Genomic DNA, 12,649 nt, shown 5'->3' with positions numbered 1-12,649 from the left:
TGACAGCCCGCAGAGAGCCTGAACAGCGAGCAGGAGGAGAAAGGAGGCAAGCCTCCTTAGCAGTAGCAGCAGCGAATTTGTTTCCCTGAATTCCTATGTGCCCTGGAACCCAGTGAAAAATGATTTCCTTGTTTTGCCTTAACAAGAGAAGGAGAGCGTGCTGCACCTGTTGCATTAACCGATCTGCTTCCTACAACTGTCCAGTAGCGAGAATTTTTTGTCCGTCACCGTCTCATCTGCTCCATTGCATTCAGAACAGCAAACAGTTACGCATAATAAAATGAAAACTGCTCTGTGAACCCTATCCTGAGAACAAAGTCTGCGAACACGGGAGAACAAGAGAAAAAAATCTTCCTGCTTAGAATCATCTGCGTAGACAGTAACAAGATCTGGGTGGCTAAGTAAACTCTCATTAAATTTAATTTTAAAACTATAGTCTGGGGTACAATGCTTCTCGTAGCCAGTCAGCTCTTCAAGCAATCTGGGCCTTGGTAGTAGCCAGGGAGGGGAACGAGTTGGGGTTATACTTCCTTGCATTGAACTGACCCCTTGAACGCTTAGAAACTGCTGGTGTTAGACCACCAGCGAGAGGTGACGTAGTCGCTAAAGGTCACAGAGCATGAACGACACGTTGCACCATGTAAGACGCCCTTCCCCAATTTTGTGTGTGTGTGTGTGTGTGTGAGTGTGTGTGTGTGTGTGTGTGTGTTGAGGCTTACGGGCGTTCGACGTTGAGGTCTCGCACTTCGAAACTATTTTGAAGGACTGGGGTCAGACACTCTATGGAACCATTATAGAAAGGCCGAAATGTTTGAGACTCCTTTTTGTCGTCTCTTACGACAGGCAGGCGGAGCGCAACACTGGAAGACAGTCTGCGATCGATAGATTCATGTCTGACGAAACGATCCCTGAAGTTGCTTCATGATGGCCGATGCGATTCGTTGTGATCCGAGTGCAGTTGAACTGCAAATGTTGGAGTAGTACTTCCTCTGCAGGAGGTAGTATGCTGAGGTAAGCTCAGGATATAGTGTTTAACAACTATTTATACCTAGACGTTGATCGACTTGGGTATTTGACACAGTAACGAATGACGTGACGACATCGCTAGAGTGGGTATCCCCCAATCGCTCAGTTTCTGCAGATCGAGATACAATGCGGTGAACAATATTTTCGTATCAATCAACGATATTACACATTTTGCAGGGAGATACAGCGATTCATCACCTGTTGAGTGAAAGCACGAGTTACTTGTGAAGGATGTAATTGTGCTGCATTTACAGAAGTTTCTGACATCTAACAGGAAGGCTCTGGTTTTCTGAAATTACAACGCATGAAGCAAAGCACAAACACAGATACAAGTAAATGAGTGGTAGGAAATAGTTCTGTTAGGTTGATGTTACATTGAATACTCGTATTTAAATGTGAACGCTTAGGAAGACCATTCGTGAGGTATAATAGTTGCCTTCGCTATCGATTAGCAAAACATACGGTTAGGTCTTTCAAAATTATTTGTTTCGCAATGCACCTAATGCTGTGAGGGAAAATGTGAGACTGTGTAATTATAAATGTGTAGGCCCATAATTTTCGGATTGACTCTCTGTATTTCACTCGATCTATATACCTACCTGTGTATCAACATACCAATTCGTTTTCTTCTTTCCGACTGTTTCAGATTCAGTTAGCGTCGTTGTTTTTTTTTTTTTATTTTCTACCACTGTGGAAATTGTGTGTTAGGGTTGTGTGTTTCAGAATAGCGATAAAATGACCTGTCCACAGTTGTGAGCATGCTGGAAAATTAGTTCCAACTTCATATTTGCGAACATACGCATTTAATCGTCTTGAACGGGTGACTATCTTACTTAAAATGTATTCATAAGTATTCCGAGTACATTCGCATTATAAATTGTAATTCAGGGAATATACCTACATCGTAAAACAATTTACTGGTTATCAAGATGTTATTAAAGTTTTTTTATAGACAGTTTATTGCACCGACACACAAATTTTGTTTCACTGTTTTGTAGACGCGGTGTGCACGGACGAGCGTCCCGCTGTAGCGCTGGTACACTGTTATTCGAGGGATGAGCTGCAGGCATTTCTCTGCTCAGTACACTGCTCCACTGGCGACACATATCCTGACTATGAGAACCAGAATCCCAGGGATAGGGACTGGCCAGGTTTTCCAGAAAATTACTGTAAGTACCCCACCTCCAGGAGAGTACAACTTTAATTCTAAATTGATAACTTCTGTTGTTGAATAACAGTAGAGAGTAGAACGTTGTCTAATACTGTGGGTATTTTGTGCGTTGTGTATGTCTTTCATATCTGGCCAGTAAATCTACCATCAACATGCCTGAGACTAACAATATTATATGCCTAGTAAAAAAGAATTTGTAACTACTGCAAACGCCATTTCCTTAATTGTCACCTTTGTTCTTGTGTAGATGCTGAGTTCGAGCAGGCTCCCTACAGGAGTGGGCGGGAGACATGGCGCCCAGAAATGCTTGCAAACTGGTGATGGCAGGGGAAGAGGAGAATGAAACAGATGGAGAGAAAGGTAAGAAGATGGACGTGGGAGCATCGGACACGTCAGAGGAGAAGCAGCCACTACAAATGCAGCAGGTAAACGAAAAGGACGCTTGGGAAGATACTGATGAAATAAGATATGGTTCAGGCCTTGTGAGCCAGCAGGCAATAGAAAACCTGGTGATGAGCGAAAGCGATGCAGAGGAAGAAGTTGACGAGGTACGATCTGGTTCAGGTCTTGTTAGTTGTCTGCTGAATAGCTTTGCGTTTGAACGTCGAAGAAGCGCTCCAGTACGTTTCACCCAGTTAAGCTGACAAACTAGAAATAATTTCAGGCAAGTCCTCGGTGAAATTATCTTTGTGCTTCATTGTCATAGTTTGAATTATGCCTAATTTTTTTCGTGTAGCAAAACGGTATATTACGGGCAGAGACTAGGATCATATTTTCATTGCTGATAGGTAAAATATGGTTCCAACGAGTTAATAAAAATAAATGTTAGTAATGCCTCTTCATCCAGCCAGGTAGCCGCGCCAGAAACCAGGACACAAAGAGCTGAGCAAAACTCCTATTAGCGACGAGAGCTAGTGAGATTGAGTGGTTGGTGTGGGATACAAAGCACCCAAACTACGTGGTTATGAGTCCCTTTTTTTTGACGCAAACAAGGGTCAAGTTAAAAAAATTCCCAATAGGAGTTAGGGAAATGAAAATGGCGGAAAACTAATGGGGAACTACATGGAAAGAAAAAACGAAAGAAGCTAATGAAATGGGAAAACGCACACTAAAAGGAACAGTAGCGGAAGGCAATAAAATAATACACTTATATCTCCAACCGAATGAGAAGGTGTAATGGATCTGGGAGTTATGTTATTTTTTTACTGTATTTATACCAAATTGTGGATGTTCTCTTATATTTTTTGTCAGAATGGTGGTGGTGGTTGTTAGGATGTTTAAGGGGGACTAAACAGCTAAGGTCATCAGTCCCCCATTCCAAAAACAGACGAGACATTAAGGCGCGGAGCAGATAAAACCCCTAGGGGAAGGATACCCCCCCCCCCCCAGGCCCTAAAAGAACACAAATGCGGTAACGAATACGACAGACACGAAGAGGACAGATGATCACCAGACAGAAAGAAACAGAAGAAAAGAAGATGGCCGGAGACTGGTTGACTGACCACGACAACAAAAAAGGGAAAGAGTCAGCCAACCGACTACACACTAAAAGCTGCAACCAAATATGAGAGACTCGAGGACAAGAGACACACAAAGGGAAAGGTGCAGGACCACTCTAAATGGAACCATAAAAAGGACTAGCATGGATAAAATGTAAAACACTGTCAGTCATGGAGGCATCGTCGCATAAAATCAAAGGCAAGGTGCCCGGGAGATTAAAAGTCTGCCGAAGGGTGCGCAGTCGGGGACACTCCAATAAAACGTGGGCGACCGTCAGCCGGGACCCACACCGACACAGGGGGGGATCCTCCTGACGTAAAAGATGGCCGTGCGTCAGGTATGTATGGCCGATGCGGAGCCTGCGAGAAGACCGCAGGGAGGAGCGCCACACATCGGTCGTCTCCTTGACAGCCCGCAGTTTATTCTGGGCTGTCATGCCATGCCACTCAACAGACCACACCCCAAGCACCTTACGGCGCCTCACCAGCTGCAGGTCGCGAGCTGTGAGGCCGATCTCCAAAGCTGGGGCGTCGATCGCCCCTTTAGCCAGCCTGTCAACACGTTCGTTCCCCGGGATGCCAACGTGACCTGGCGTCCAAACCAAGACCACCGAACGACCAGAGCGGGCAATGGCGGAAACAGACTCCTGAATAGAGGACACCAGAGGAGAAGAGGGATAGCAGCGGTCGATGGCCTGAAGGCTGCTCAGGGAGTCACTGCAGATGACGACGGACCTACCTGAGCAGAAACGCATATGCTCAAGAGCGCGCAAGAAGGCCACCAGCTCTGCAGTAAAAATACTGCAGCCAGCCGGCAAGGAGCGTTGCTCAACATGGGCAGCGTGAGCAAAAGCGTAAGCAGTACGACCATCAACCAGGGAACCATCAGTGTAGACAGGCTCACAGCCCAGAAATGATTCGAGGAGCGCAAGAAAACGGCGACGGAGGGCCACAGGTGGAACCGAGTCCTTAGGTCCCTGTGCCAAATCCAGACGGACGGACGGCCGGGACAAACACCAGGGAGGCGTAGGTGTATGGACCCGGAAGGGAGGCAGAAGAGGGAACGACCCCAGTTCTGACAGCAGGGACTGGACACGGACAGCTACGGAAAGCCCAGACCTAGGTCGCCGTTCGGGCAGATGGAGGACCATGGCAGGGAAAAGCAGGCGACGATTGGGATGGCCTGGCGAGCAATGCACGTGGACAGCATAGTCGGCGAGCAGTCGATGGCGGTGAATCCGCAGCGGGGGAACCCCGGCCTCCACCAGTAGACTATCCACGGGGCTGGTACGAAAAGTGCCAGTTGCAAGCCGAACCCCACAGTGGTGTATGGGGTCTAACAACTTCAACACTGAGGGTGATGCAGACCCATAGGCCGGGCTCCCATAACCAAGCCGGGACTGCACAAGGGCTCTGTACAATCGCAGCAGCGTGCAGCGATCTGCACCCCAAGACGTATGGCTAAGGCACCGGAGGGCGTTGAGGTGCCGCCAGCATTTTTGCTTCAGCTGAGTAATATGAGGAACCCATGTGAGCCGGGCATCAAACACGAGTCCCAAGAAGCGGCAAGTGTCCACCACTTCAAGCAGGTGGCCGTCGAGGTAAAGTTCAGGATGAGGGTGGACCGTCCGACGCCTGCAGAAGTGCATAACTCGAGTCTTGGCTGCAGAGAACTGAAAACCATGAGTCAGAGCCCATGATGCTGCCTTGCGAACGGCGACTTGCAGCCTGCGGTCGGCGACTCCCGTAGTCGTGGAGCTAAATGAGATGCAGAAGTCGTCGGCATACAAAGAAGGAGACACCGACGACCTCACTGCTGCAGCCAGATCATTAATGGCCATTAGAAATAAGGAGACGCTCAACACTGAGCCCTGCGGGACCCCATTTTCCTGTATATAAGATGAACTAGAGGTGGCACCGACTTGCACCCGGAAAGAGCGGCACAATAAAAAGGTTTGAAGAAAAGCCGGGAGCCGACCACGAAGACCCCACTCATGCAACGTGGCGAGGATGTGATGCCGCCATGTGGTGTCATACGCCTTCCGCAGATCGAAAAATACATATTTTTTATTGTAATTTGCCTTAGTATATGTTGGAGGAGGAGGAGGAGATTAGTGTTTAACGTCCTGTCGACAACGAGGTCATTAGAGACGGAGCGGAAGCTCGGGTGAGGGAAGGATGGGGAAGGAAATCGGCCGTTCCCTTTCAAAGGAACCATCCCGGCATTTGCCTAAAGCGATTTAGGGAAATCACGGAAAACCTAAATCAGGATGGCCGGAGACGGGATTGAACCGTCGTCCTCCCGAATGCTAGTATATGTTAATTTACTTATGTTTTTTGAGAGTGAAAGCATATTGATTACTATTAGTAAATGTATCGAAGAATAGCAAAGAGACTGATTACAAGTGGAAGCTTGTGTGTTGTGTAAAACATCTTTGACGCTGGCGACGTCTTTGACTATAGTCAGTCGGCAGTTAACTCTTGGTGTGTGTTGACGGTAGAAGAATGTGAAGGTCGCCGTCAAAAATAATTTTGAGTTATGTTACTTTTTTTGTATAAACTATAAAAAGAAACTACATTTGAAGAATTGGTATTTGAAACACCAAAATGAGGGAACACGTTGAACCACGTCAATTCTGCAACCGACAAAGATGCATTGTGGAATCATACTTAGACACCTGAAGCCAAGACTAATATCGCCGTGTAAACGTCTAACGGAAAAGGTACTGTCACGAAATATGGCAAATTTAAGTAAATAAAAACTAGTGAGCATATTTTCAAATTGTGTCTTAGCTGGGATACCATATTTCAACTGGAGACTGTAGCCGGGATGCCATATTTCAAAGGCGAGATGAACACACACAGGTACAAAAAGAACACCAAGGCGAACAGACAGCAAAGAAAGAATGAGGGATGGATGGATGGAGAAGGTTGTATGGGAGCACGACGGCAAGGCCTTGGTTGGTTGGTTGGTTTAAAGATTAAAGGGACCAAACTGCAAAGGTCATCGGTCCCTTGCTTCATAAAAACACAGAGCACAGTGAAACCATCCACCAGTCAGGCGAAGCACTAAAATAAAAATTCCGGGGGAAGAAAAGCCCCATGGTCAATGGTAAGACAACACGGAAAACGGAGCACAGCAACAAAAACTACATAGAGAACAAAGGCAGAAGGAATTAAAACTGCACAGCAGAGGACTGTGGATCGCTGATCACGAAAATAATAGGATGAGCCAGCCACTCTGCAACACGTTAAAACGTCCAGCCTAAAAGATTAGGGTGGAGTCGAATTACAACACAAAACAAAGTAAAAGATACAGCACAAAAGAGGGTGATGTAATAAAATTAAATGGACCTATAAAAGCCGCTTGCGCGAATAAAACTTAAAACCCGATCTGCCAGAGAGACATTGTCACCTAAAAGAGATGATAAATCACCCTGGAGATTAAATGCACGCCTGAGAGCGGTTAAAAGAGGACATTCCAACAACAGATGGGCCACCGTCATGGTTGCACCACAGCGACAATGAGGGGGGGTCCTCTACACGCAGCAGATGACCATGCGTCAGATAAGAGTGACCAATGCGGAGCCTACAGAGAATAACCGAATCCCTGCGAGAGGCCCGCATGGAAGAACCCCACACGGTCGTGGTCTCCTTTACACGCCGCAGCTTGTTGGGTACAGACAGAGTGCGCCATTCGTCTGCCCACATCCCAAAGACCCGACGGCGTAACACCGATCGAAGATCAGTGGCCGGGAGGCCGATCTCCAACGGCAGTGTGCGGGTGGCTTTTTTAGCTAACTTGTCGGCGTGTTCGTTTCTCGCTATCCCAACATAGCTCCCGCTCAGTCACAGATTGAGACGGGTGCCAAGAAAAGACTCACAACAGTAAGATAAAACAGAACGTAAAACACAGGTAACAAGCTTGGAAAAATATGTGCCTACCCACACCGAAGCGTGGGACGAAGCATAGCGCCAGCAGTAAAACATGGACAACACAGGCAGAAAGTGGTAGAGGGAGCTAAGACAATATAGCAGATGGAAGTGGCTGGCTGACCGCAAGGAAGAAAGGGAGGAGCCAGCCACTGTGCAATACACTAAAACCTCCAGCCTAAAAGTTTAGGCCAGAGTCCAGACACATCGCAAAACTTTAAAACCCTAGACACACACGTCTCATCATTTAGCTAAAACACAGGGTAGTGAAAATGGAAGGAAGGTGGAGGCCTGGTAGAAAAGGCCAGTCTCCCGTCCTTAGAATGTGTGATATAAAGCCCCTTACGAATAAAACGTCAAGCAACACCAGCTATTGAGGCACCATCGTTCAACGCCGAAGGCACAGTGCTGGAAAGGTTAAAGGTCCGCCGCAGAGCGACTAAAATAGGACAATTGGATGGTTGGTTGGTTCGGGATATAAAGGGGCCAAACGATAGAGTCATCAGTGCCTTTTTCCTGGCGCAAACAATGCTCAAGGTATAACAAGACCTAAATTTAATTTGGGGAGTTAAAAGGGGGAATAGGAATGCGGAACCAATCCGAAAGAGAAAACCAAAGAAAGGAAGAAAAAAGGGGGAAAACTTACAACAGAAGGAAAAGCAGAGGAAGGTATTAGGTAAAACCACAGAGCAAGTAGTCTGGGCTGGCTGACCACAAGAATAAAAGAGGATGGACCAGACACCCTGCTACACACGGAAATGTCCAGCCCACATACAAGGTGTGGACGACAGTCATACAGGAGCCACAGCGACACCGAGGTGGGTCCTCGCGACAGAGGAGGCAAGTATGGCCGATGCAGAGCCAGCGAAGAACAGCCGAGTGGCCGCGAGTGGCTTGCATGGATGACCGCCTAGCGTTCGTAATCTTCCTGATAACACGTAGTTTATTTGGTGTACTCAGGGTGCACCATTCAGTATCCCAGATCGCGAAAACACTTGCGGCGGTAGATCGAAGATTAGTGTCTCGGAGGCCAATCTCCAGAGGTGGTTTACTGGTAGCCTGTGTGGCCAGGTGGTCAGCAAGTTCATTGGCCGGGATCCCGGAATGGGGTAGAGGACAACTACGATTTTAAACAGGCAGTTTCGCACCTGCAACCGTACTATCCAGCTGCTCTACTCCATCGAACTCACTGCGTTCACTAAATTAGAATGATCAGCCTGCAAAGATTCGCTCGACGCAGATTACTGGCGTGACAGCTTACTATTTAGAGGTTCACTGCTGTGTGTGCGGTTGATGACGACGATGATGATGATTATTACTACTATTTTCTCGTATATGTGAGGTTCCCCGGGGTGAGCTTCAAGCATACCCCCATAATCCTATTAAGACCTGAAGCCTGTGAACGATCTGCACAGCCGAAAATTATTTGGAACATCTGAATTTGAAAAGGGGTCAGTCTTATTTAAAATACTTGCTCACGAAAAATTCTTGTATCTTACTAAAATGTATGCGAAACAGAAATGTGTAAAACAAGTAAGTACTGCTTTTATGAGATTGCAAATGAACTACACGAACTTTTGCGATGACAGATTGCACGGATTTTAACTATTCCACGTAAACCGTCAGTGACTGCTGAATTAATTATAAGAATGATGAATGATGTGTCATACACAAAAATAACACACACCCATCAATTCCTTTGCTTAAGTGCATATTTAGTTGAACTTGCTGAGTGCGTGAATGAATTTATTATACTAAAACCTGAATCATACCCTTGGACTTCGCACCCACCTCAAAAAATGTTTCACCAATTCTGCACATGTTACTATACTTTGCACAATCAGAGGCAGAGGATGACAGTGATGTTAATTAAACCTCTGTATGTCACTAATCATATGTGAACACAAGACTATGGACTTGGAACGATGTGCTCTCTCCAAGAACCTGAGCATACATCTTTCCTCTCGTCACTCTGGCTAGAACATCCATTTTCTCCTCGTTAGCACACTTATTGTCTGAGAATTCTTTAGCTTACTAAACGGCAGCACGTCTTTGGAGCTCCGACCAATTGCATCTCCCCTAGTGAGTTAGTATTTTCCCTTCAATGCACAGCTTATTTATCATTAACCAACCGAATGCTGAATCCGAGAAGGAGCTAAATAGTTACTTCCACTCATTGCCCCTTCTTGTGTCTCTGGCAGTGAGATTTCGTGCACGCAATCACAAGATTCCCGTCCTACCACTTCTTTCTCATTTTAGTAAACCAATTGTGTCTGTTCTTACAAAATTTCAGGCATTTAGTTAATTAGGCGCTTGGAGGGCCCTTGACACAAAAGTGAGCTCCGTGGAGCACGACTTGTCTTATCTTCACTTTACAGATATTATCTTCTAGACAGCATCCTGTACTGAGCCACCCTTTACACGCAGACCTTTCGTAGAAATAACACAGTATGAGCAAGTGCTACCAACACTGCGACACGCAGGACAGAAAGCAACGCCGAACAGTATACGCTCTACATTTGAATACGTCACTTTACTCTACAGACAAGACAGCGCGTACGATCAACGACGTAATCCGTGTATTCAGAAACGGTCGTCTATAGAGATACAACGATGGCACGTAAGCTTGGACGTTAATTTTCTCTCACTACAGATCACACTACGTATCACTACAAGACTGTATGTAATGAACGATAGCCACAGTTGCTATCTTTTTCGTGTAATAGACCTATTAATAGTTACCGGGATATGCTAATATTGATCTTAAAACGCATTTGACTCACAGGATATCACACGGTTCACAAGGGTAACTCCGACCAAAATTAATCTCAGTTAGTATGAAAAATACTATGCGCAAGAGAATACCATGGATAGAAGTCAGATAGTCCACTTTAACACTTGCAGCGACATCCTAAAATCTTCCAGAATATGAGCTGAAAATATGATGACGCACTTCGCTAAGCAACGGCGTAACCAAAATATACCACCAACGTAAAACATTAATAAATACGGGCTGTCTAACCCGCTGATTCCACTTAAATGCTTTTCCTACCAAAACATCAAATTATAATGTAAATTTATCCAATCAATGTGGCCTTAAGCACTTTTACGTAAAATTAAGTATACGTTCAACTTCCAACGACGTAATTTACTGTTTATCTAGTCGTTGCTAGTCAACGATAACGTCTGTAAGTAGCGTCTCGCAACAACAAGATCATTAGTTAAGTCGACTTATAACATCTTAATTGTTTTTCGAAAACTTCGATCTATCTAAACTAAATAAAATTTCTTTCTTTTTAAAGTGATTGTCTTTCATAAAGTGTAAACTATCTTTCCCTTTTTTAAATGGAAATATTTATTCTCTAGTTGGAAATTAATAAATGTAAATCATTATATCAGTTTCTTTGACGTTTAAGATCTCTGTACTTTACTTCCACACAATGCTCACCTTTTTCCCTATGTATCTGCGGCTTCGCTTTAATACTTTGCTATAAAGACAAATTAATCCTCTGCTTTGATACTGAAGTTTATTTTCACTTATCTTTCCAGTAATAATTTGAGGATAAAGGGTACTCGGCGACTTGTTTTTATAGCTTAAAACAGAAAATCTCTGTCTTTATTGCCTGTTATTATTTCGCGTACAGGTACAAGTCACCATATTTTGTTACAAGTGCTGGTTAACTGCATGAACACCACTAAGCGGAAACGTAATAATCATGATTAGGATTTGTAGGTGCGCACATTTTTTATTGGGGTAAATTAACTTTGTTCGAAAAGATATCAGAGTGTGAAATTTTGTACCTAGTTGCGAAAAAATGCATTTTTTCACGCACCTTTTTCCTTTTTTAATACCTTTATCCCTGCAAAATGCTAACGGGAATTGTTTACAGACGAATGGAAAAACTAGTAGAAGCCGACCTCGGGGAAGATCCGTTTGGATTCCGTAGAAATGTTGGAACACGTGACGCAATACTGACCTTACGACTTATCTTAGAAGAAAGATTAAGGAAAGGCAAACCTACGTTTCTAGCATTTGTAGACTTAGTGAAAGCTTTCAATGTTGACTGGAATACTCTCTTTCAAATTCTAAAGGTGGCAGGGGTAAAATACAGGGTGCGAAAGGCTGTTTACAATTTGTACAGAAACCAGATGGCATTTATAAGAGTCGAGGGACATGAAAGGGTAGCAGTGGTTGGGAAGGGAGTGAGACAGGGTTGTAGCCTCTCCCCGATGTTATTCAATCTGTATACTGAGCAAGCAGTAAAGGAAACAAAACAAAAATTTGGCGTAGGTATTAAAGTCCAGGGAGAAGAAATAAAAACTTTGAGGTTCGCCGATGACATTGTAATTCTGTCAGAGTCGTCAAAGGACTTGGAAGAGCAGTTGAGCGGAATGGACAGTGTCTTGAAAGGAGGATATAAGATGAACATCAACAAAAGTAAAATGAGGATAATGGAATGTAGTAGAATTAAGTCGGGTGATGCTGAGGGAATTAGATTAGGAAATGAGACACTTAAAGTAGTAAAGGAGTTTTCCTATTTGGGGAACCAAATAACTGATGATGGTCGAAGTAGAGAGGATATAAAATGTAGACTGGCAATGGCAAGGAAATGAAGAAGAGAAATTTGTTAACATCGAGTATAGATTTAAGTGTCAGGAAGTCGTTTCTGAAAGTATTTGTATGGAGTGTAGCCATGTATGGAAGTAAAACATGGACAATAAATAGTGTGGACAAGAAGAGAATAGAAGCTTTCGAAATGTGGTGCTACAGAAGAATGTTGAAGATTAGGTGGGTAGATCACGTAACTAATGAGGAGGTATTGAATAGGATTGGGGTGAAGAGAAGTTTGTGGCCCAACTTGACTAGAAGAAGGGATCGGTTGGTAGGACATGTCCTGAGGCATCAAAGGATTACAAATTTAGCATTGGAGGGCAGCGTGGAGGGTAAAAATCGTAGAGGGAGACCAAGAGATGAATACACTAAGCATATTCAGAAGGATGTAAGCTGCAGTAGGTACTG

This window comes from Schistocerca cancellata, chromosome 9 (assembly GCF_023864275.1).
Source record: "Schistocerca cancellata isolate TAMUIC-IGC-003103 chromosome 9, iqSchCanc2.1, whole genome shotgun sequence".
NCBI lineage: Eukaryota > Metazoa > Arthropoda > Insecta > Orthoptera > Acrididae > Schistocerca > Schistocerca cancellata.
Note: the sequence above shows the minus strand (reverse complement) of the source record.